The sequence below is a fragment of the Sylvia atricapilla genome, chromosome 1 (assembly GCF_009819655.1).
Source record: "Sylvia atricapilla isolate bSylAtr1 chromosome 1, bSylAtr1.pri, whole genome shotgun sequence".
NCBI classification, from domain to species: domain Eukaryota; kingdom Metazoa; phylum Chordata; class Aves; order Passeriformes; family Sylviidae; genus Sylvia; species Sylvia atricapilla.
This window is the reverse complement of record NC_089140.1, coordinates 51,677,241-51,703,352: the sequence shown is the minus strand read 5'-3', so window position 1 is coordinate 51,703,352 and position 26,112 is coordinate 51,677,241.

Sequence of the window (26,112 nt, the reverse complement as noted above, 5' to 3'; positions counted from 1 at the left end):
TTTTTAAAAATGTACCACTGGCTTTTTAACCCTAAAATAACTAATCATCAGACTAAAGAGTTATTTACAGTACAGCACCTTTCAGAGAACCTTTTAGGAGTCATATAAAGGCTAAATATTAAAAGTGGAGGTGTGAACTTTTTAAAAGCGTTCAGTTCATTGCTCTCTCCCACACACACTGTTAAGATGGGCTGAGCTCAAAAGCAATTTTGTACAAAATATATCTGTGGGGTAGATTATAGAGGGTTACATTTGAAACATATGGTACCTGAATGGATCTGTTATTTATTAATGTGTATACAGAAAATAATAAAAAAAATAAATTAGGGGCTGAGTGAACTAGAACTGTTTGAATGAGCTACATCTAAAATGTAATGTTGTGAGGTATTTCTTGTGCAAAGGAACAAGCACTTCATCTTAAATATTCCTGCTTGTAGCATTTTACCTACAAAAAGCTCAATATCCACTTTTCCACATGGTGTATTCCTCCAAGGGATAAAAAGAGGGACCAGCCATATTGTAAACACCCAGGCTTGGAGCAGTTGAGTAAGCAATGCCTTATTTTGAATATGAATAAATGGAGGGAGGTTAGAAAAAGGCCAGTGGACTCTCAATGAAATGTTTATCCCCATTTTGGTGCCAGTCTTGGGACCAGGGAAGGCTTTTCTTAAGAACAGATGCAGGTTCACAACCTGCCCTTCAGATTGAAGGGCTCAGAGAAATATTAATGAGACAATGTCTGCAGAGCTACAAGAATTTCCCACTGAATGGCATCAAACTATAGCTGCTTTATTAACATCCTCTCTGGTGGGCTGACCTTAGATGGATGCCAGGTGCCCAAAACTCTCACTCCCTCCTCAGGAGGACAGGGGCAACAGAAAAAAAAAAAAAAAAAAAAAAAGGCAACAAAACAAAACTCTCATAGGTCATAATAAAGACAGTTTTATAAAGCAAAAGTAAAAATCATTTGAAGAAGAAAAGGAAAAAAAAATATTTTCCATTTCCTATCAGCAGGGATGTCTAGCTACTTCCTGGGAAGTAGGGCTTCAGTACATTTAGTGGTTGCTCTGTGAGATAAACATAGTAAAAAATGGCCCTTCTCCATTCTCTTAGCCTTTTATTGCTGAACAATAAAATGCATTAGTTTTGGTTAGTTTTGGTCAGCCATCCTGACCACGTCCCCTCCTGAGATTTTGTCCATCTCTGTCCAAGTGGTGTGTGGGGCAGATCATTGAAAAGACAGTGCTGATGTTGTGTGTACACTGCTCAGCAGCAGCCAGAACACTGGGGAGTTATCAGCTCTCCAGCTACTAGTGCAAAGCACAGCTGTGAGGGCTGCTGTGGGGAAACAGAACTCCAGCTCAGGCAGATCAGATGGATATATCCTCTCAATGGGACCACACAATAAAGGAACAGTGATACTAAAAGACAAAAACTCTAGGCTCTTCCTCAGCCATAGACTACATAATCACGGTGAGGTATTCTTACACAGGTATGAACAGACCCAAATAATTCCCATTTGGCTATGTTTATTAAAATCCATCTGACATACTTAGCTTAGGTTTCTCTACAGCAAATAGTATAACTCAAGGATGACTGGCTTGGGACTCTACTTAATAGGCAGAACTGGATTGCCCTTTGGATGTTCCGCTGTATTCTTCAAAAGGTGGTACTTGTACTTCTACTTCTCATCTTTATTTGCTACATTCACATAAGGAAGACTTAATAATAGAAGGCAAAAGAATGTGAGAGGGCAAACTCCTCCAGTAATCAGCAAACCAAAAGCTCATCCTCCAGCTAGATCTACTTAGAGACTGTCATTACCTCTGTCTCTCCTGGCTGCTAAGCTATTACAGAAATATAATGATCTGCAAATGAGGAAGAAAAGTGTGAAAAAGGAGAAAAAATTTGCAAACCCCTGTAATTTAGCAGAATCTTGCTTTGACTGTTAACACTCCACTCATAGTTTTGTCAAATTCCAATGCAATGGTCTTGTCTCTTCATGGTACCTGAAAAAGCCCCAAATTAATGAATTGTCTCCCTTATTCTAGATTAAAGAATTGAGCATACTTTTTTACATGAACCTGATTTTGCTAGGCCATGTAGCTTTATTTTTATCTTAGCTTGATCAGAAATCCTGCATCCAAATAAGCCTCCACAGTTTTAACCTAAAATGGAAAATGCCGGTGCATTTTATATTGACTGTTTCTCCAAATTTAAATATGCAGTAATTAACATAAATAGAAATAGTTTACAGAAGCAGCTGTAAATGAGAGGGTACTTTGCAAACACTGTATTTAGCTTTTATATACAGCCTGTTAATGAGTAGGGCTCCAGAAGTGTGCACAGAACTGAAAATGGATCAATTGTGCCGTAAAAATAGTAGGTCATTGCCCCAGGTGGCTGATCCTTGGAAGGATTATGAGGGTGTAACAAAAGCAATCAGAATTACTGAGCCACTAAATTATTATGCAGTTTAAAAACTCAGCATACATTAGTATAGTTTATGTTGTGTTATAAGGGTTTTCTATACAGTTAGAGTGCACAGGCATGGTCCCCTCAGTAAGAAGTACATAATTCTGAAGACCAAAATGCTTGCAGGCAATTAAAAAGAATAATTTTTGATGTAATATTAGCATCATCTTGATTTTTTCCTTTAAATCTGTATCAGCAGAAAAAAATTCAAGAAATACCACAAATGCTGTAGTAAAAATAAGCAAATCTCTGTTTCTACCTTCTGCTATTAAGTTCTTACTACTTGCACTAAAGATTTTTTTTTAATGGAATAAAAATAAAAGCAACCTGATGCTTATCCAGCCATCTGGCATAAAAAATAAACTGTAGTTGGAAAGGTCATACAGACTCAGGGGCTTGAGCACATATTTTCCAGAAAATTAAATATGTAAAAAATTAAAAGCATCTATGTAACACAAAATTCTTACAAGCTGCATACCAAGATCTAAGATTTCATCTGCTACAAAAAAGCATAGACTACTGCCCAACATCACCACTATACTGCTGGATTTAACCTGACTATGGCTCTCAAGGTTTTTTTTTTCTGTTAAAGTAACAGCACAGACAAGAGTTGGGGCTTAAACCCTGAATGATTTCTCTTACGTCTGTAAATGTAATAAAACTTTTTTGCACATATTAAACTCTCATATATGTAATAACATGTTATTAATGATCATATTTATTAACACAACCAACATGCTATTTCAACCATTTAGACACTGTGTTAAGTAACTTTCAAAGGTAGAAAGTACCCTAACAACAATGTAGTAATCCTGAAAAATAGGTTTCAGACACTTGAAAACCAGATATAAACCCCAACTAAAAACAGTTTAGTGAACTATATATTTATTTCATAACATTTTGTCTGTGTGCCTTTATGTGAAATAAAATTTGCACTCTGCTTATCTTTAGAATCATCTACCCTCCAGTGTAAGGATATTTTCAGTTTTTAAAGTTCGTTAATATCCTTTAGGAAAAGATAAATCCCCAAGTCTCCTTCACTGCTTGCCACGGACTACAAAGTGGGCACATATTATTGATCAAATCCAGCCATATGAAAGAGATCTAAGCCCAAAGCCCCATTTAACATGAGTTTTGAGGCTTTGGTTCCCTCAGACAGAACCTGCTGTCCTGATCTCCTCATGTACAGGCTTTGCTTTATGGGGCTGAGGAAAAGCCAAATGTCAGTTGATTAAACTCAGTGATGATGGTGGAATTAAATCTGTTTATATCAGTTGAAAAGGTGTATCTCAGGAGTCTGACCTTTTACAAGAGAATGCTGATCCTTAAAATACTGCAGATGTGTATTAGGAAAAGAAAAATATTTTAAGAAGCTGTTTGGCTCTTAAAAGGTTTTGCATCTGACATTTCAGTATTCTGTATTCTAAATATAGGTTTCCAGAAAGAACAAAATATTTCTTACATGAGTAATTGTTCCAGTAATTGGAACTACCAGTTACTCTATGCTTTCAGGAAACAGCAATGATCTGCTCAAGCCCATTTCCATTTCATGGCATCTCTGCTGTTGTACCTCCTCTGGCTCCTGATTTGTGAACTACAGCCTTCACCTCATGGAGTAGAATCTATCATTGCAAAGGGAAAAAAAATAAAGAAGTAATTTCTATTTCAAGTGTAAGATGAAACAAAATATTTATTGTTTTGTTTGACACTTTCAAGGAAAAATCTTTGTTTTGAACTAGATGAGATTCTTTCTTCTGAGATTTTTGCTTTTGTCTCACTTATTTTTCCCAGTGAAGGAAAATGGGAGAGAAGCAAGAATTTACATTTTTACTTTTACAGAGAAACCTCTTTTGAGGAAGTTTACTTCTCCTTTACCTCCAGTAATAGAAAACTAAATATTTTTACGCGGATGGAAAATTTCCATGTTAAAGCTCTGCTAGTTATGAAAATCTCAATCTTGACCAAAATGATTAAATATTTTCAAAAATTTTATTCAGTTTATATCAAGCTTGATGAATTCAAATCATAGAATTGCATGTGCTGATAGCTTCTGTTGCACTTCCTCTTTTAATTTGAAACATAAAAATATTTCCTTTTTTCCCCTTAAATCAGTTTGCTATTTCCTTCATTTGAAGTTACATTTTGATATGTTGTTATGCTTCTCTCTGATTATCCAAAAATAAGATTGATTCTAAAATAATTCTAATTGTAGAAGTTTATTTTCCTACTAATTCCTTTTTCTACTAATCTAATTTCTCCACCATTTCATACTTTTTGAAGCTAGAATTTTAAAATGCAGTGACAGGAACTGTTATAGTATTCTTTTCTTTCCAGAAGGTACAAATCCTTTAGATTTCCTAGTTAAGAAAAGCTGTTGGAATGGTAAATTTAGCAATAGCAACAAAAAAATTACCTTAAGGCTAAGCCTCCAATACTCCACCTGTTGTACCACAAGGAAAGTTTGATGAGATGCAGTTAAATCAACTATCCAATACTATTGTTTAAAGTCCAAAAATCCAATTACAGTCTTTGCTGGGTGTAATTAGTAGCACTTCTTTGGTACTTTTAGCTAGGACTTTAAGAAGTCCTGTAAAGAATCTATTGTGATCAGTTTTATACAGGTATAAGATGGTCACCTCAAAAAAGGGTCATAGACAAGGCAGAGAAGTTTTATGGTTTCTTTGCCTCTGCCTTCAACACTGATGATGGGCTAAGGAGGTCCCAGCGCCTTGAGCTTGCCCAAGAGAATGATTGACTCCCAGCTGACCCTGAACTTGTGCAGGATCTGCTCTTCCAGCTGAATCCCTACAAGCCTGTCAGGCCTGATGGGATACATCCAAGAGTACTCAAAGAGCTGGTTGATGTCATTGTGAAAAGAGTGGGCAAGGCGACCAGCTCCTTTGAATGCTTTTATTAAAATCAGCTCCAAGGGGGGACTCATGGGGTTGCACACACCGCTGATGCTCCCGATGAATGACACAGGGGAGGAGGTGTTCAGTGACGCAGGGGAGGAGGTGTTCAGCGTTGTGGCAGACCTGGGTTTTCCCTCCTTGAGAGAGTCCCTGGGTAAACCCTGGGAAGACCCCATGGTGCTCATAGTCTAAGGGTGTCTGTCTGGTTGAGTGCTGTTAAGTTATGGTGATGAGGTGGAACCCAGCTCTGATTGGTGTGAGATTCTCTATGGTTTTGCTGACCCAGAGCGGTTATTCTTAGTCCTTGGTTTTGTGTTGGCTCATTGTTTTTAGGAGTTTTATATCTATTTCACTTCTTCTAGGGGCTAAGGCCCTTGGGAGTCTTCTTTATTTGTATGCTGGGTGGTGTCATCGGTTGCTATGCAGGGAGCAGCAGGGCAGAGGCAGATGCTCGACGGGGAAGAATACAGCTCTAAAGAAAGGGGTTCTGAGGTAAGTAGCATTTAACAGGGAAAGCATTCAAGACAGGCGTTTGCAATTGCAATAATATAAGTATGGGATAAATGGTATTTAACAAAGAAGACCTTTCAATAGGTATGAGGTAACCAGTATTCAACTGAGAGAAGGCACTTTACACTAGCAATACTTAACTGAGTTTAGAAACTTGTATAAACTGAGTTTAGAAACGTGTTTTTTATTTCTTACAATTGCAAGACCTCCCTCAATAATTTTTGAACAGTTTTGGGACTGTGGAGAGGTCCCAGGTGGCTGGAAGCTGGTTAATGATATCCCAGTTTTCATGGAGGGTAAAAGGATGAGCTTGGAAATATGGGCCTGTCAGTCTCACTTTGACCACTGGTAAAATTATGGAGATGATTATTCTGGAAAGTACTGAAAAACACCTGAAGAACAATGCAGTCAATGATCATGGCTTCATGTGAAGAAATTCCTGCTTAGTCAAATTTTCTTTTATGAAAATATGACCCACCTGGCTGATCAACTAGAGCCAGTTGATGTACTCTTTTTGGATTTTGGTAAGGCTTTCAATATTGTCTGTCACAGGATCCTTCTGGACAAAATGTCCAGCATACAGCTGGATAAATACATTATGCAGTCGTTGAGCAGCTGGCTCACAGGTTAGGCTGTAACATAGGGTTACAATCAACAGGGTCACATCAGAGTGGAGACCTGTCACTAGTGGGGTTCTGTAGGGCTCCATCCTCAGCCCTCTGCTCTTCAGCATCTTCATAAATGACTTGGGTATCAAAGGTACACTAAGTAAGTTTGCAGATGATACTAAATTGGGAGAAGCTATTGAAGAATTGGGAGAAGCCCTTGAAGGCAGAAAGGCCCTGAAGGTCTGGACAAATCAGAGGACTGGGCAAGCACCAACCATATGAAGTTTCACAAGGTCAAGTGCCAGATTCTGCATCTGGGATGGGGCAGCTCTTCACGTTGGGAAATGAGATGTTGAAGAGCAGCACTGTGGAAAGGGACCTGGGGGTCCTGGTTGATGGCAAGTTGAATGTGAGTCAGCAGTGCCCTGGCAGCCAGGAGGACCACCTACATCCCGGGATTCATCAGGCCCAGCATGGCCAGCTGGGCACAGAAGGGATTGTCCCACTCTGCTCTGCACTGGGGCAACCTCACCTCGAGTGCTGGGTGCCACAATAGAAGAAGGATATAAAGCTATTAGAGAGCATCCAAAGGAAGGCAACAAAGATGGTGAAGGGCCTTGAGGGGAAGCCATAAAAGGAGAGGCTGAGGTCACTTGTCATATTCAGACTGGAGAAGAAAACACTGAGGGGAGACCTCATTGTTCTACAGTCTACAGCTTCTTCGTGAGAAGAAGAGAAGGGGCAAACACTGATCTCTTCTCTCTGGTGACAGGTTACAGACCCCAAGACAATGACTGAAGTTCTGTTAGTGGAGGTTTAGTTTAGATACAAAGGAAAGGTTTTCCCCCAGAGGGTGGTTGGACACTGAACAGGCTCCCCAGGGAATTGGTCACAAGACCAAGCCTGACACAGTTCAAGAAGAATTTGGACAGTATTCTTAGGCACATGGTCTGACTCTTGGGACTGTTCTGTTCAGGGCAAGGAGTTGTGCCTAGTGATCTTTGTGAGTTCCTTCCAGCTCAGCCTGTTTTATGATTCTGTCTGTCTTGATTTTATATTTCCTTTTTTGTTCTCCTACCAATGGTCAGGAGAACTGGAGACAATACACAAAGTAAAAAAAAGCTGTGTGGAATATAGTCTTATCTCACCTATTAACAGGCTTTTGGTCAGTTATCAACTGAGACTGCTAACATCAACTAAATTTTGAAGTGAAAGACACTTAGGATAGTCTAGTCCAATCTTCTGTCAAATTGGACTGTAGATGCTGGCCTTGTAATTTCTATGACAAACCCACATCACTTCCCTGCACTAAGGTATTCTTATTGTATATTCCAAGTAGCATCTCTATAGCTACAGAAAATGACCCAGCAAGAAGAATAGCAAGTTAAACAATATTTACTTAAGCATTTTTCTGTCTCTTATCATCATTGTATCTCATCCTTTTTGAAACTACTGATAGATTGTGTTCTCAAAAATACTCTTAAAATTGAGAATTACTATTTATAAAATGGGCAGTAGAGTTACAGGGCAGATTACATGATTTTTCTGAAGGTCACAGTATTTATGAATGAGCCATAATTTGAGCTGAAGTTTTCTGCAATCTGTCTTGACACACAATGTTACTTCTCAGAAAAAATACAAAGCAGATTTTTTCTGTGCTCTAAGGTCAGGCAGAATTCATATAATTCAAAATAGCTCAAAACAGTAAATATAGCCACTCAACATAGTCAAAGTCCTCTCATGAGTTACGATGACAAAACAAGTACCCTGTGAGCAACATAGGCAGACTCCATTCATCATAGATAACAGGTTATCTGGATCTTCCACCCTTATGATACTGACTGGCTCATTTTTAGTAACAAGATGCACATTAATCTTCATTCCTTTAGGCACTGTATATTTTAATATCTCTTAAAGGGAAATCTGACAATAAGAGGACCAGCTATACATACATTTATATCCGTATAGAACAACCGATTGGAAACTAGAATCTTCATTCCTACAATTGAAAAATTTTCAGTTGGAGCTTTTTGCATGATTTCTGGATCACTACCCTTTCATGAGCTGCAGACTTTTTAATGAGATAGGGCTTAATATATATATTTACATACATACACACATATATATCTATACACATCTATATGTATATATGAATACATACAATAGCTAAAAAGCATTCTGTTTTTCAGCAGTGAAACACTGCATAGCATAATTGCAGTCTTAGAATAATAATGTCATAAAAGTTAAAATTATGCAAGTAAGTATATGTGATTTAGTGTGGGTTCGGAGTTTTCAAAATTCCTCCATTCCAAACATGCATTTTTCTTTCAATGAAACAGTGTTGCAATGGCAAACAGTGCCAGTGGTGTTTTGCATCCATCTTGAAGACTTCAGCTGTGAGTTTGAAAACAAATCAATGGGTCAGATGCTGTCATTTCCACAGGCTTTTCAAAGGCCTTCCTGTTTCTAAAATTTTAGCAAACTTCCTCAAAGTTTTATTAAAATTTAACTATTTTCAGTGTCTATTTGAGACTGCCTCCTCTAACGTAATTGCATTTTTTATATAAATGGCAGTTTCACATTTTAAAATATGATTTTATTCACTCTGTATTTGGAGGTGATATGACACACTAGGTATAGAAATCCTAAAGGACAGATTTAATAGATCTAGGATCCCTTATCACATCCCTTTTTAGTTCTTATTTGACAAATGGCTTTCAGATGAGCTCTCCTGAGGAGATAAGGCAGAATCTTTTTATCAGTTCTATTGCCCTTTTCATAAAGGTTCTTCTAGCTAATTTTCTTTACTATGTGCCTTTTTTCCTCTCAAAAGTTCATTAATCCTTTGCTTTACATTAATAAGCATTTGGTATCACTTTGGATTTCAGGTAGTTTGGAGAGCTTCCTTTTTAAATTTAAAGAGAGGGGTTTTTGTGTAACTTATGACATGTATCAAGCAACATTTTTCAAATTATTTCATTGCCCTTACCCTAACACATAAGGCCAATCTTTAGTGACTTTTTTTAAATGAGGGAACATTTCACATGCTTTTCTCAGTTAGTCTCTGGGATGTCTCAGGAAAGGCCTGTTATCTTCTTGCAGCTTCCAGGGGTTTATTTTAACACAATTTATGCTGCTAGGCATGTGCCATTTCTGACATACCTGCTCATCACATTTGATTTGGGAATTCCCATTATTACATCTTTCCCTGCTGTATATGTCTGCTGGGTGTAGGTGGCCAGGTTCTGGCCAGTGGCTGCAGGCGTGTCCATGAAGAGAGGGGATGAGCTGCCCCATGCTGAACACAGCTGGTTCCAGTGGTCCCAGAGCTGAGATTGGGTGAGGGGAGGGTGAAAGGAGGAAGCAGGGTGTTTTAATGCCTTTCTATTTCAAAATACCCAAATCTATTTCATATGGGAATAAAATTAAATTTCCACAAGCCAAATCTTCCTCATTGAGGAGGGGTGAGTGAGCTAGCAGCTGGTGGGGGAGGGAACACCTTAGCCAAGGTCCTCCCCACCTCTTCTTCCCCATGCTGTTGAATATTTCTCCACAAAAAGAGGGTCTGTCATTTTGTCAGAGGCAGCAGTAGACCTGGGAGATGTTTAAGGATGGCTCTAACCCAAAGCATGTTTTTGGGAAGTTGGTTCTACATGGTACAAAATTAATTTGCAACATGAAAACTTGCACAGCCCCTGGGCCATGATTCTGTTCTTCTGCTGCCATGAAGCTTCATGGGATATCTATTCAGGAAGGCTGTTTTTAACCACCAAAACACAGTACCTTCACCCTTCCTGTTTTCTGACCTTGGTGCAGACTTGGCATCCTATGCTCCATGGTTAACATCTGGCTCTAGGGAGATACCTAAGGCCTCATCCCCCCTTGCTACTGACTTACTGATGCCTTCAGCTTTAGCTTTCATGTTTTTCAGATTCTGTGCTGCCTCGGGGTGTAGTTCTGAGTCTCATATTAAGTGCTAGTAAGCTCTCTTCACAGAGTAGATAGACAAAACAAGTCCTTTTTCTGATGAAGACCAGGAACAAGCACAAATTTCAGTCCCAAAAGCATAAACAACAGTGAATTGAAGAAGGAAAACAAGAAGGATGATACTTCACAACCCAAAGCTGTAATTGGACAATTAAACCCCAGCATGCAAATGGACCAAAACTTATAAAAGTGTAAGACCTTGTGACCAGTCATCCATTTTGTGACTATTTTAAGTCCCCCTTTGGTGCAGCTCTTGTCCTCCTCAAGGTGTATCCTAAAGGCCTTTTAACAAATATCTACTTCGTTCTCTAGTTCTGTCCAGACTCTGTTTCAGGTCAGCCTTCCCAAGGCATCAGTACTTCTTATCTGTAGTAAAAGATCCTTTTTAAAACACTGTCCATTCCACTCTGAAGATAGAAATTTCTTACCCTGCAGATATATTTAAATCTCTGCTTTCCAAGAAAAGAAGTCTCTCTCAGACATACACACATGCTCACTTTCACTGGTGTGTAGAGAGATAGAGATACAAGAAAGCTGATCCTTTCTGTTTCTTCTTAAGAAAGTCAGTTGTCTCCAGTTTTCAGTTCAGCTAAAAAAAAATAAAAATCAGGAGAGATCTGATTGCACTTAACAGTATAGTTTCAAAGCATCTTTGTAACTGTGTTACAATTACAGAGCCAGGGTGGCTGAAGGAAGTAGGCTGGGATAGTCTCAGGAAACGTGAACAGCATCCTCTTAAAAATTTACATAAATATTATAAAATTGGAGGCATCACTCTGTTTATCCCTGAAGGCAAAAAGAGAAAAATTATGCCTCTATCCAAACTGAGTTCTTCGCTTTTTCTACAGGTTTTTTTTTTTTTTTTTTCATTACTTTTGACTGTGTACACAAAACACAGGAAAAAAGACAGGAACTAATTAAAACTTGAACTACTTGAGCAAGAACCAAGTAACAAACAAACACCCAAAGGGGTACCTGAACTGCAAATTAAAGAAGAACTATTCATAACATAACTCTCCTCACAGGTTCTTCCACCTACCATATGCCTTTAACCACCTCCCACCCCATCAAACAGCAAGAATTAATTTTTCTTAACATAAATCCAAGGAATCCCAAGCGTTTATTCCATTTCCCAGTAAATACATATACAATAACTTTTAATATTTCTCTATTAAAATATGTAGGTTTACATATAGATTACATCACAGAATCACTGAATCACAGAATCACTAGGTTGGAAGATACCTTCAAGATCATTGAGTCCAACCCATGCCCTAACACTACCTCAGCTAAACCTGGCACTGAGTGCCACATCCAGTCTTTCAAACAATTCAGAGATGGTGACTCCACCACATCCCCAGGCAGACTATTCCAATACTTTATCACCATTTCTGTAAACATCTTGTCAGTCTTTTTCCTAATATCCAACCTATATCCAATCTTGGAGCAGCTTAAGACTGTTTCCTCTTGTACTGTCAGTTGCTGACTGGAGAAAGAGACCAACTCCCACCTGACTACAGCCACCTTTCAGGGAGTTGTAGAGAGTGATAATGTCACCTCTGAGTCTCCTTTTCCCCAGGCTAAACAACTCCAGCTCCCTCAGTTGTTCCTCACAGGGTTTGTGTTCCAAGCCCCTCACCAGCCTCGTTGCCTCCTCTGGATGTGCTCAAGTGTCTCAACATTCTTCCTGAACTGAGGGGCCACAGCACTCCAGGTGTGGCCTCACCAGTGCTGAGTACAGAGGAAGAATGACCTCCCTGCTCCTGCTGGACACACCATTCCTGATCCAGGCCAGGATGCCATTGGCCTTCTTGGCCTCCAGGGCACACAGCTGGCTCATGTTCAGCTGCTGTCACCAGTGCCCCCAGGTCCCTTTCTGCCTGGGCACTGTCCAGCCACACCATCCCCAGCCTGTAACGTTCCAGGGGGTTATTGTGGCCAAAATGCAGGACTCGGCACTTGGACTGATTAAACTTCATCCTACTGGACTCTGCCCATCCATCCAGCCATGCCAGGTCTCTCTGCAGACCCCTCCTACCTTCCAACAGATTGACACACACTCCCAGCTTAGTGTTGTCTGCAAATTCACTAATGAAAGGCTCAATACTCTCATCCATGTCATCAATAAAAATATTGAACAGAGCTGGCCCCAGCACAAACTCCTGAGGGACACCCCTGGTGACTGTCCCCAGCTGGAAGCAGCACTGTTCACCACCACTCTCTGGGCCCGGCCATGCAGCCAGTTCTTACCCCAGCAAAGAGTGCTCCTGTCCAAGCCATGGGCTGCCAGCTTTTCCAGGAGTGTGCTGTGGGAGACAGTGTCAAAGGCCTTGCTGAAGTCCAAATAGACAACATCCACAGCCTTTCCCACATCCAGCAGGCAGGTCAGCTAGTCATAAAAGGAGATCAGGTTGGTCAAACATGACCTACCCCTACCCATGCTGGCTGGGTCTGATACCCTGGCCATCCTGAAAGTGCTGAGTGATGACACTCAGTATAAACTGCTCCATTACCTTATCAGGTACTGAGGTCAGGCTAACTGGCCTATAATTACCAGGATCATCCTTCCCACTCTTTTTGAGTCACATTAGCCAGCTGTGATTTTACATGATTTTAACAAAAATAGAAAAATTACCGTTTTTGCCCTCTTAGCCTAAAAAATTTTAAACATGGCATTAATCTACATTAAAGCATGGTTTTTTAGAAATTCTACATTAAAACATAATTTTTTCCCTTCATCATTCACTGCCTATCTGTAATTTAAAGTAAACCTGGAAAAGAAAATCTCAACAAGCCTGAGCACATGAGTGCTTCTTTTCAAACTCTGGCTGCTCTATATAAGAATTATATTTTGGACACACAGATTAATTGTTATCATTATTTAGATTATCTATGAAGTCCACCCATTACTTAACAAGAATTTTAATTTGTGGCTTTTTCTGGGAGGGTTTATTTTTTGTAAATGAAAGTCTTACAAGATTTCAAAGAACAAAGGATATTCAGTTTTCCTTCATTCTGACTTGTTTGAGAGAATACAAGTATTCTTTTCCACGGGGCATCAAAGAACGTCATCATGAGCATTGCTGTGGTCCCAGTTAGAGAGACCTTATTAAATCATGGCTTAGAGACCGGATAATAGGGGAGTGTAAATGACTGAAGTTCACAGATTTAGTCTGCTCTGTATGGAAATTCAGCTTCTGCACTCCTTGCAGTTTTTCTGTCCAGAATAAAGTAGATTCATTATTAATCTGAAGGAGCTCCTGGGGCAGTTTCTTTACCCATTTTGCTATCTTGATCGAAAATACACCAAGGACTTTATGACCAAAACAGTATTCTCTGGGCTATTTGTACACTATCAGAAATTGTAATTTAAAGACATTTTTCAGCAAAGAAAGCTGTTTTTTTAAAAGAGAGGCACTTAAACTACTTGATCCAATGAGATCAGATTGCAGTTTTTCTTTAATAAATGCTGCCTTATATCAGGCTCACAAACAACGATATCAAGCTTCAGGCTAATTAGCCATGTGGGCAACTTTGTACCGGTTTGAATAACTCAGTCAAAAACTGGCCTTTCATTGGTAAGCACTCTCAAGTTGTTCATTTCAAACACATTTAAGAGGTTAACACCTAATCTAACCAAAGCATCCAAGGGCATCTTATTTGGCAAAAAGGATCATACATTCTGGTCTCAAAGAGCACTAAATATCCTTTTGCAGGTTGTGATCATTCAATATTAGGAATTCCTGAAGACACACCTGAAAAGCCAACTACTCTGGGAGACACCTGCGTTGTCATTCCTAGCAGTGAGCTATGGAGACAGTGTGCTAGTACTAAGGGAAGGGCTAATCTTGTTTTGCACACAGATTTTTCCTGCAGGCAGTTAGTCAGATATTTATTATCTAGGTACTACCATGCCCCTATTGTGGTGTTTTTGGTTTTTTTTTTGGTTTTTGTTTTTTTTTTTTTTTTTTTGTTAATTATGAAAAGTATTATTTCCCTCAGTAATAAGACACAGACAGAACTTGTTTCAGAACTTGTTTAGTATGAATCAGTTATTTCTGAAGAGCCTGCAGCTAGCACTCAGTTCTCTAACACTACAAACATGACACATCAAGCAAATGCCTACATTTTCTTCTCAGTAGGTTACATTAGTGGTAGAAGGTTATTAACACTAGATGAAATAAAAAAGAACAACCATTGAATCTATCCATAAGTATGCTGCTACCCATAAATAGTTCTTATTTACATCCATCTCCTTCTACTCCAGGAGTGAAAAGTCATCTTACAGTAGGCAGCTCCTGATCACTAGCTTGTATTCTGTCAAGCAGTTTGTAATTAAAGAATAATCTCATAAGGCTATTCACATGCCTTAGAGGTCTGTGCATCCACAATAAATTCCAGAAGTCAGTCTGGGCCTAGGAAAGCCTCTTTGCATGACAGAGAAGAGCTTTTTTTACAGGTTCCATCACTCATCACGTCAAGAATGTTATAGAAGTATACTATCACAAACTGAACTTGAATTTTTAAAAATTAAATAAGCCATAAGAATGTGATAAAAGACTTCTCTAAACACTAGAATGCAAAAGAAAAGACCGAAGAGAAGACCCAAACCAGTGGAAGTTGCAGAAGACCATGTTGAGCACAATTTAATAAACACAATAATGAAACTCAGTCATTTTGAAAGCTTACAACAAATATTCAAACAGCACTTGCAATTAACCTATAGTTTCACCTACTTTGACATCTGGATTTATTAGGAATTCATCAGGACTCTCTTCTGGCTTAGGGAAAATTTCAAAGGAATACGATACGTATATATGTTGTCCCTGAAATGCATAACTCAGATGGGAGGCTGGCTATATGTGACATCAACTGTACTTATTAAAGAAACTGCATGAGAACTTTTTCTGATCTGAAAAAAAGAATAGGCAAGTTCTAATACCAACTGAACATCACCTTATTTTGGACACAGAAATCAAGTAATGGATCCCCAAAGCAGTCCCTTATTTTTTTTAATCTCATCAAAAGTTGGTGTTATGAGATGAGAAAATAGATGCTTATATGGCTGTACAAATATCTTCAGTCTGTGCCCTGAATGCTGTGACTCTTAAAGTCTTAATTCTCAATTCTTCTCTACAGCAAAAAGCTCATTTATTTCTAAGAAAATCCAAGTTCTCAGTGGGATGGTATTTAAATATTGGTATTAAATGTCATGACACAGTTTATGTGAGAGTTGGCAACTCTGCAAACTGTAGTGGTGCATGGAGTGGTGTGTAAGTGTGTACATATTATTTGAAGATTTGGGCTGTAGTTTTCAGGTATTCTGGTGTAGAGGAAAGGTTATAGTTCTGGGCATTCATGCTTTCATTAGAATTCAGGTAGGCTGTAGCTTGCATTTTATTGGCTTGAAAAACACCCCAGAAACATCTAATTTCTGGTCCTCTTGTTGAGAAATTTATGCTGATGTCAAAAGCAGATCTTTTTAAGGTTATCATTTAGCAGAGTATCACCAACAGAAGATAGAAAAACATTGAATATCCTTTTATTCTTTGTTTATTATTTTCCTCAGGGAAAAAAAAGCATTTTGAATTGTCAGCATTAGAGTTATATTTCACAGGAGTATATAGTTGTCTGGGTGTAAAATTGTATAAGTTTATATAAAAAAAGTATATATGTAAACATCTCGAGATCGAAAGGTTAAGTTATCTCTTACTGTGGTTTTATCATCACTGTTTTTATGTCTCTTGTCACTGGTTTCCAAACTGAAAGTTATCAGAAGCCTTTAAACTCTCCTGATTCCTACTCTGACACCGTATTCCCCATGCGAAAAGCTTATATCAACTTGTGGCACAAGCTTTGAGGAGAAAATGTATTTACCATTTACACTAAATTATGATTATTATGAGTCATGACGTAGAACACATGAATCCTAGTGTCTCCTGGATGTCATGGCTCTCTATTTCGCACAGTACCCTATCTCTCATCCCAAAGATCTGACCTTTTAAAAAGCTAGTCCCTTGTCATAATTTTCTCTAGAAGAGATGGGTTTTTACAAGGAAGCTTAAGGCCTTTCTGAACCATCACTGACAAGTTTAGCTTAAAAAATAATATATTTTTTGCACATCTCCTCAAGGAGTTTATGCTTTTTCTGGGCTTCCAATGACTGTGTCATTTAAAATGAAAAATGAGGTCAGGTCCAGCATAGCTTTTCTTACCAAGAAAAACTAGCAGATTCCAGTCTTTCAGTGGTTTGTGACAGCAAAAGGATATTAAGGAGTAAATTTTTAAAGGACTAGATCTTGAAACAAATCACCAATCTTGGAATTTTCTGAAGAAGTTTCTGCAGCCAGGTCATTCATGTATTTTTTTGACCCTTAATAGTAAACATTGTCTCTCCATGTTGATTGGGGATCCATAAGAACCAGCAGGTGGAGAAGGGAAGGAAAGCTGCAACATCAGTAGCAAGTGACACAAGACACCTGGACCTCTGGGTGATGGCCTAAAAGGACAATGAATAAAATCCGAGGAGATTACACTCAATTCCTCCCCTCATTAGGACTGCTGGGGAAATTGCATGGGTCTCTGGATTTCCAGCAGGCAAGATGCAGGGCTGCCAGCTGTTCAGACAGTGCACAAAAATGGTCAAGGCTGAACACTTTGGACATCAGCATTGAGTCTGGCAGCTCTCATGGAGAAGGCTGTTGGGATGTTTTCTGACGGAGAGACCAACACATTGTTAGGAATAACCTTAGCTTATATATTGCCTCATGCAAGGTAGACACATGGCCTTGATTGTTTGTCAAAGAGCTAGCAAAAAGGGTCTTACCTATTCATGTAGTCTCACTCCAATCATTACAACCACATGTAGGCACATGTGCACACAAAAACACATGTGGATGCACATGCATTCACTGTATTTTTCAAGACCTTAGGTCTTGCTGGGTCACAAAGATATAACTTATTGTTAACAGATATTTAAAACTCGCTGAAGGGGAAAAGACACCTAAGAAATCAGTGTGAAAAAAAAAAAACTTTTATAGATTTTGCTCTATTGTGAACAAGGTTTAAGATTTAAATGAAACATATTTCATGCCCTTGGGGATCATTCTGGAGATTAAACCCTTTGAATCCATGTTATTGAAACAGAAGCTTGCGTTCCCTCCAGGAATTATGAATTGCTGTGCCTGTTTGAGTCTAATTGAGCCAAATGGTAGACGTATGCCCCCAAAGTGAAATTTTCCCCACTATACAAAGTTAAAATTACCACAGATTTGTTCTGTTTTCTTGAAATCTAATAAATGATGTTAGTATTTAGCAGCAGCTAGCAAAGCAAGCAAAACAAAAAAACAAATGACCAACCAAAAAAACCACCCCAGAAACAAAAGCAAAAACTAACATCCCCAGAAACAAACAACCCTCCCCTCAAACGCCAATCTCATTATCAAGGTACTAAGGTACCTAATCAAGGTACTTGATTTTTTGAAATCAAGCTATTGTAAAATTCAAACTAAGGGTTGAACTATTTTACCTCTACACATCTTTTTATAAACATATAAAATTATAGAACAGAAATGAAACCTAGAGTTTATGAAACCTAGTCACTTGGCACAAAAAAAATTTATTAACTGTAAAGATACCACCTCAGTCCTAAAGTTTATACTCAATTTCTTTTTTATTTTGGATTTTTTTTTTAATAGGATTTGATCAGTAGACTTTTGGGTTTTGTTCATTGCACTAGTGCTGAAGGAAAGTATACAGAAGAATGTAGCACGTATTACATAAAGAATAATCAAATTTAAGGGCTAGGTTGCACATTTAAGCACCAAAGGATGGGAAATAGGAATGTGCACAGTGCCTTTGCAGTCCTAATGCAGCCACTGAGATCCATATGCATGTTTACACTAGGCTATCCTAGCCTAGAGGAAGCTTAGAGGATGGGTGTTAAAAATAGTGAAAAAAACAGGACTGTTCCTTATATAGGGCTGTTGCCCTCAGGGTTCCTGGAAGTGCATTGACCTGGACACTGCATGCCTACATGTGTTTCATCTGTAATCTTCACAGGTGAATTTCAAGTCCAGCACAGCTGGCTGCAGCATTCAGAGGTTGCCAGAAAAAAAGCCAGGCAAATACATTTTACCTACAAGCTTATCAAAGCCTCAGCACTGTCTGTTTCTGTAGCTATATCTGTAGCTGCCAAGCAAATGTTTGATGAACACTTGTGACAGCAGTGGGTTCAATAACAGGTTGTATCTGCATCCTCTGGCTCTGCCCTATGCCTTACACTAGAGAAATGTCAGGGCAGGAAGGTGCCTTTCCATATCCTAGCCAGACCCCTGTGCTGGATGACATCAACATCCTCAGGTATTGGGGAGCAAGAACTCTAGCAACATATTTCCACTTTCTGGTTCTAGTGCTGCTATAATTTTCAGAATTTCCCCTCTGGGAGCAAGATGAGCTAGATACCAGACGAGAAGATGCTGCCTCAATCCTCAAATCCAACTCCCTCTAATTAATGCAGGGATCATGCAATTTAATCCCTTTCATTATGTTATCTAGCCCATTTTATAAGTGATTAGATGTCTTTCTTATTCTTCTCTGTACTTATATTGTGAGAAGGAATTTAACTAGAGGAAATGTAATGTGGCAATGACAATATCCTGTTGCTAGAGGAAGGTGACATGTGGCAGACTATATTGGTATGAAGGACAAAGGTAAAGGAGAATGATAGAACAGTCATGTATCGTCCATCATGTACCTGCAGAAGACTTGCTCTCTTCATTTTGTTGGTTTTGATGGTTGCTTAGTGTCCTAGGAACATGCATTTCCAATTTCACTAGGCCACAACAGATTGCCCAGAGAGGCTCTAGATGCCCCATCCCTGAGACATTCAAGGTCAGCTTGGACAGAGCCCGGAGAAATCTGATGTGGTTGAAGGAGTCCCATGACAGGGGGATGACCTGGACTAGATGGTATTAGACTTAATGACCTTTAAAGGTCCTTTCCAATGCAAACCATTCTATGGTCCTATGAAAATAAGGGAATAGAATATATTTTTTCATTTGAAGAACTTGCACATTTTTCACAAACACAGAAAAGAAATAATTGATCAATATTTCTATTACACTGATGCCAAGCAGCAACATTCACAATATTAAGGATGTATTCTTAAGTGGAAAAAAATAAAGCCTTTTCACAAGGGTCCTGAAACATTGCTAACAACCAGATGTATAATCTATCAATTAAAATCTTTAGTGACATACCCCACAGAATTTTATCAAAGTACATGCTACAACTACTTAAAGAAAAGTTTCCCCTTACTAGATATGGAGGGACTTTGAAAGAAAAGCTAATACAACAGAGAACACTTTTTATATAAATAATAAGTGTAACCTTAAAAATTCCTTTTAATAGACTTTTCCAGAAAAAAGGGTCTTTCCACTTTGGCCATTTGCAGACAAATGATCACACATAAGATACATCTGCAGAGAAATTTCATGGGAAGGAACAAAATCAGGATATCCAATTTTTAGTTCAATATGCAAACATCAAAATAATTTGGTTTACTGTTTCCGGAACAGTTTCCCCATTTCATCTGGAGACAAAATAAAATCTTAATGGCTATTTAACCTCAATGTTTAAGATTAAATATGATAATGAGTGTCATCGATGGGAATTATAGTTCTCCAGAAATGTGTGCTTGAAAATGGGACAACATTAAAAAATCACACACAGAACTAGGCAAAAGAAGCAATCAAATGCAGAGAAGTACAAATAAGACCAGTGAAAATGCTCAAGTTAAATGAAAGGGTGCAGAAGCACCTCAGACTGCAAGCCACTACAGGCTCAAAAATGCAGTATGAAAGAATCAAGACAGCAGGAGATTTTGCTTGGCTTCAGGCAAGGAAAGGAAACACAGATAGATTAATTCTTTCCTTCATAAAGAACCAAGGAAAAAGCATGTACCAGGTGAAAAAAACACCCCAAATCAGGTAAGGAATGCTTAGATGGGCCCTGAAAAGAAATAAAGAAGTTGACAGAAGAACAATGCGTACAAGTAAATAAAGCTGACAGTTCCTAACAAGCAAATATTGAACTATAGAATGGCTTGTGTTGGGAGGGGCATTAACAATCAGCTAGTTCCAATGCCCCACCATGAACAGAGACACCTTCCATGAGCCCATGTTCCACAGGGCCCCATCCAACCTAGCCTTGAACCCTGCCAGGGACAGACACTTAAACAGAAGTCCACAACTTCTCTGGGTAACCAGTTCCTATAGAGAGGAATTTCTTCCTACTATCTAATCAAAATCAAATTTTAGTTTAAAGCAATCGCCCCTTTGACATATCACTGTAGGCTTTGGTAATAAGTCCTTCTGTTTCTGATGACATCAGTTGTCCTTCTTTTATGTTACAACCTGCCTTTGAAGGGGAGGATAACTAAAGTCTTTGTTAATTGACCTGTGGGGGCAGATTAACGTGAAATGACACTGAATGATGGATGTTCCTAAGTATTATATATATATATATATAAATAGGTAAGATTTATTTTAGAACAATTTAGTTGCAATGGGAAGGAGGAGCGTAGCCATTTTGGTTATTATTATCTATAGTAATATATAGCAATATAAAAGCATAAAAGTAACACCTAAGAAAATGTATAAGGAAAAGAAAGAAAGAGAAAAAAAGGATAAGAGTAGAAAGATATCACCACCTGTGGATCCAGCAACAAGATTTGATTGTTGCAATTTTGCTGTCTGGTCAAAGTGATGGTCACAGTCTTGCTCCATGAGGGGTGTAGGAAAGCCATGAAACAAAGAGTTCAATGGGTTAATACACGTTTAGGTTTAGGTGGGATGCCCAAGTATCTCCCCTGTGGGTGGGTTTTACGCTGTCTTTTGGAGCACTGTGGATCTGTTGCAACACCATGGATCACATGCAGTCCTCTGGTGGAAGTCCCCAGAAATCAGTCTGGGGGCACTTAGGGCATCTTTGATGATTTATGACCTGCCTCTCACATCAGCATGCTGAGCCAGTTATGCTCTATCAGAAGGAATGGATACCCTCAGGCCTATGTGTGAATGTGAACATTGTGTGAGAATGTGACCTTCTTGGGGTGGGGGAGAGTTTTACAGCTAAGCCAATTGTGTAAGGAAGGACACTGACATGATAAAAAGGCACCATCCTACCTTGCAGGATCGGCTTTTTAGATTGGACTTCTTCCTTATCTGGCTCAAAATCCAGCCTGTAGGCTCCAGTGCTAGGCGTGCACCTCCTCTGCACCTAAGCTGTGACCTTGCACAGCAGCAAAGCACCTGCTGCTTTTGCAAATATCTGACTGTTTGAGTTATTAACATCCCAGTCTCTCACACTTCATCCACCAATGTTGTAGCTCCATCCTAGAAGGCAAACAAATTTGTTGAGCATGACTTGCCCATAGTGAAGTCCTGCTGGCTGTCACAAATAATTTCTTTGCTTTCAATATATCTTAGCATATATTCCAGGAGGATCTGCTCCATGACCTTGTAAGTCACAGAGGAGAAAGTGGCTGGCCTGTAGTTCACTTGGTCTTCCTTTTTTCTCTTTCTAAAATGGAGGTTATGTTTCCCCTTTTCCAATCAATAGGAACTTCCCCAGACTGCCACAACTTCTCAAATAGGATGGATAGTACCTTAGGTACTTCATCTGCCAGTTCCCTCTGAACCCACAGATGCATCTCATCAGGTCCTATAGTTTTGCACTTTAGATATTTTGAAAGGTTTTCTAAGGTTCCTTAGATCTTCTCTGATTTTCTGCTACATTTCTGATTTTCTCCTAATCTGATATTCTCCTACAGTTGGTGGTTCTTCATTCTTCCAGTTCCTTCCTCTGCCTTCTGCATCTTGGGCAGTGTGGCTGGAGTATTTGCTGGTGAAGACAGGGGCAAAAAGGTCACTGGGTACCTCAAGCTATTCCGTATCCTCAGCTACCAGGTCTCTTTTTTTCCCCTCCAGAGAGGTCCCTCATTTACCTAGTCTTCTTTTTATCACCAACATACATCTAGATGCTTTTCTTTTTACCCTTGACCTCCTTTGATAGGTTTAATTCTATCAAATTTTTAACTTTCCTAACACCACCCCTGGCTGTTTGGACAACCTCTCTGTATTCCCTCCCAAACTACTTGTCCTGGCTTCCACCCTATGTAAGCTTTCTTTCTATGTTTGAGCTTGTTCAGGAGTTCCTTGTTCATCCAAGCAAACCTCCTGACATCTTTTCCTGACTTCCTTTTCCTCTGGGATGTGTTGCTCCTGAGCTCAGAGGAGGAGATCCTTGATAATCAATCAGCTTTCTTCATCTCTTTTTCCCTACAGTGCTCTATTCCATGGTACTTTACCTTGTTGTTAAGAATAAAATCCAGCAGAGTACCCTTCCTTGTTGTCTCTTCTCACTTGGAGAAGGAAGTTATGATCAACACCTTCCAAGAATCTCATGGATTGCTTATGCCTTGCCGTGTTGTCCCTCCAACAGATCTTGGGGTGGATGAAGTCCCCCATGAGGACCAGGGCTTGTGAATTTCTCTGCTCCTCTCTGCCCATAAAGGGCCTCATCTACGTTGTGTTCCTTGTGGAGAGTTGTCTGTCCCTGCCTTCCCTTTAATTCTGACAGATAAACTCTTGGTCAGTTCCTCATCCAGCCCCTGGCAGAGATCCAGTTGGTCACTTACACAGAGGGCACAACCTCTTCTCATCTCCCCTGCCAAATATGGCAGAAATGCACACAAACTTGGATCCATTCCAAACATGGAAACATGGAAAGAACAACCTTAGAAAATTAGTAGAAAGCCATGGGAGAGATGATGTTGCAGAGAAGTAGTCTGTACAGTGCAGTCTTCCTCTGTATAATAAAAAATAAATATATATCCATTTAAGCCAAGAAGGAAGCAGCACCTTTGACATGAAATTAGGACCGTACTTGCAGTTATTTCAATGAAAAAAAATCCTGGGTGACCCCACATTATAAAGGAAGCTAAACTATCAAATCTCATGTTCAGAATACTTTCTTCCTGCTTTCCTGAATAGAGCAGCTGAGCTCAAAATATGCTACAAAGTGATGCAATGCAGGCTCACCTTATTGTCCAAGGAACAAGGCTGTTAGGTGACAGACGTCCTGTTCGGTTGCTGTGAAAAGGAAATTTCTAGAGATGTTCTCAAGAGGCTGAAACTGCATCTAATTGGAGCAGGAGATAAAAGGCTGCTATTGTGTAAAATAAACGTTCAAGACACCATCACATGTTTCAGTGATCATTACAGTGAGAAGAAAAAAATTAGAAACTAATTAATTAAAATTACTCTCAAAAATCTCAGCATTAGCTTCCCTTCCCTATGCAGTGGGCATCTAATTCATGTCATCTTATCTCTGTAACCACCCCATTCCTCTCTTTTCATCTCCTGTTCCCAGTAGTTTCATGTCTCTGCCCTACTAACCTTGTGCACCACACCTACCTCCACCACGATCTTCTTGTTGGAGCTCACACCTGCTGTGTATCTCTTCCTCCTTAGGGCTACGGGGTGGAAAGCATGGAAAAGGTGTCATCTTAACCCACAATGTCAAAAGCTGCTTCCACCTCACCTCCCCACCCCAGGGCTCAAATATCTGGGCCACACTTTGTGACACAAGACTGGATAGTTTGAACCAGTGTGATTATAAAGGCAAATGTTATCAAATAGACCAGGGTGTAAGGAATGCTGATCATATCTGGAGAAATCTGGTGTCCTGATGAAAAAGCTTTTTGGCTCAAAATCAACAAGTCTTTTAAAGAGGCTTTTGAAAGGGCTAAAAGTGGGTTGTTTTTTATGGAAACAGAGAGAAAATTTGCAGGTAATGATTCACCACCTCAAGTGCTGGCATTAAAACATGGGGTTTGGTGGATTGAGAGAAGGAAAGAACACTGCTGGTGGTTCTTAAACATATTTTCAGATTTATTCTCTCAAGTGAATTAAACATATTTCCCCCTAATCATCATCCTATAAATAACTGTGCCATGAAGGTTTCACAAAAAATTGCTGGATATGAACAGCCAGAGGTACACGCACAGCATGGAAAACACTATCCTGAGGGGTTTAGAGTTGATAAAATCCCCCAAACACCAAAAGCAAGGTTATGGGAGACAAATCAGGTTGTTTTAAGGGTTACTTAAGTCTAGACTGTGCCACCCACAGCCACACAGATTATACAGGACACCCACAACATATTCTCTCAGAGTCTGACTGATGCTTTCCTGTTCTGTTATTCTCTGAAACAGAATTAAAATTCAGTCAGGCTGAAAGGAGCTTTTTACTCTGTGTATGAGGGACAATAACAATAGCTGTGCAATTCATAAAAACCTTCTAACATGTATATACACATGCATGCCTCCACTGATAAATCCAAAACAGAGGTAAACATAGAGGAGGCATTAAGTTGTCTTTTCCTGGAGGGAGAGAAATCTGCATGACAAGTTTATTGAAGCATTTTACAGAAATCCAGGATACTGTTCAACATACACAGCAAGTTCTCATTAAAGGCTGCAGTTCGCTATAAATGGCAATTTTGGATGACGATGTGCGTCCATCATCAAATGCTGTTGTTTGCAAACTGCAAGAGGATTCCATCTGCCATTATTTTTTGCAATTATATAAATAAGAATATTTAAGCAGATAGACATTTTATATATAAAAATGTATCAGCTTGAGGAATGTAAGACATAAAATAAAGATGAAATAGAAATTTCCAGAAAATGTAGCATTTTTAAGTGAAATTTCAGGCAAAAGAGTAAATTATGTTCTGAATAACGTAAATTCTGATAACAAATTTTGCATACTTGTCGCTTTCTAATAAATAAAGGAAAAATGTTCTGTGGAAAACTGAACATTTGCATCTGTTGATGCAAAATATGAAAGCATCTGCTTTCCAAAGGCTTTGCCAAAAACCAGACCATCCAAACCCATAATAGATTTGAATAAGCTGTCACTGCACTACAGAGGAGTTTCAGTTCAACTGTTTCAGTATACTAGCTCTCTTCTATGGAATATGTTCTCTGGCCTTGAGACACTAGAAAGAGAAGGAAATACTCCATGGGAAATAATCTGGAGGAGATGACTCACAGTAGAAGAAGAGGACACAGATTTTCAGTTCAACTCCTTTGAAGTATCCTTGTGATATTTCAGGATCAGCATTATTTCCTCTCTTTGCTGAAGTTGGTATTTTCTATGGGAAAATCCCTTCACAATTTCCCAGTCTCTGTGACTCTGGGAAAAAAGCCATTTTCTGACCTGCTTCTTCACTTACTCTCTAATCATAAGGCTTGGCAATAAAATTAGTGTAGCACTTCAGACCAGGATCAGTGGACATCAAGTATTGTTCATGACTTACTTTCCTGAAAAAATCAGTCAATAGATCATTAGTATGTACATATTGGCAATAAAGGTTTCAGTTGACACAGAGAAATAAGTTTCTGTGTCTTAATTTTCTGCTGAGTATTGGGTACTTAAATGCTGTCTGAGTGATGATTCAGCATTTTGAGTGGTGCTGTGAAAAGTAAAGCGGAAACAGCCAATTCCCACATAGCTTCTAGTAACTTCTAGAAACTTCTTCATAGTTTCTCA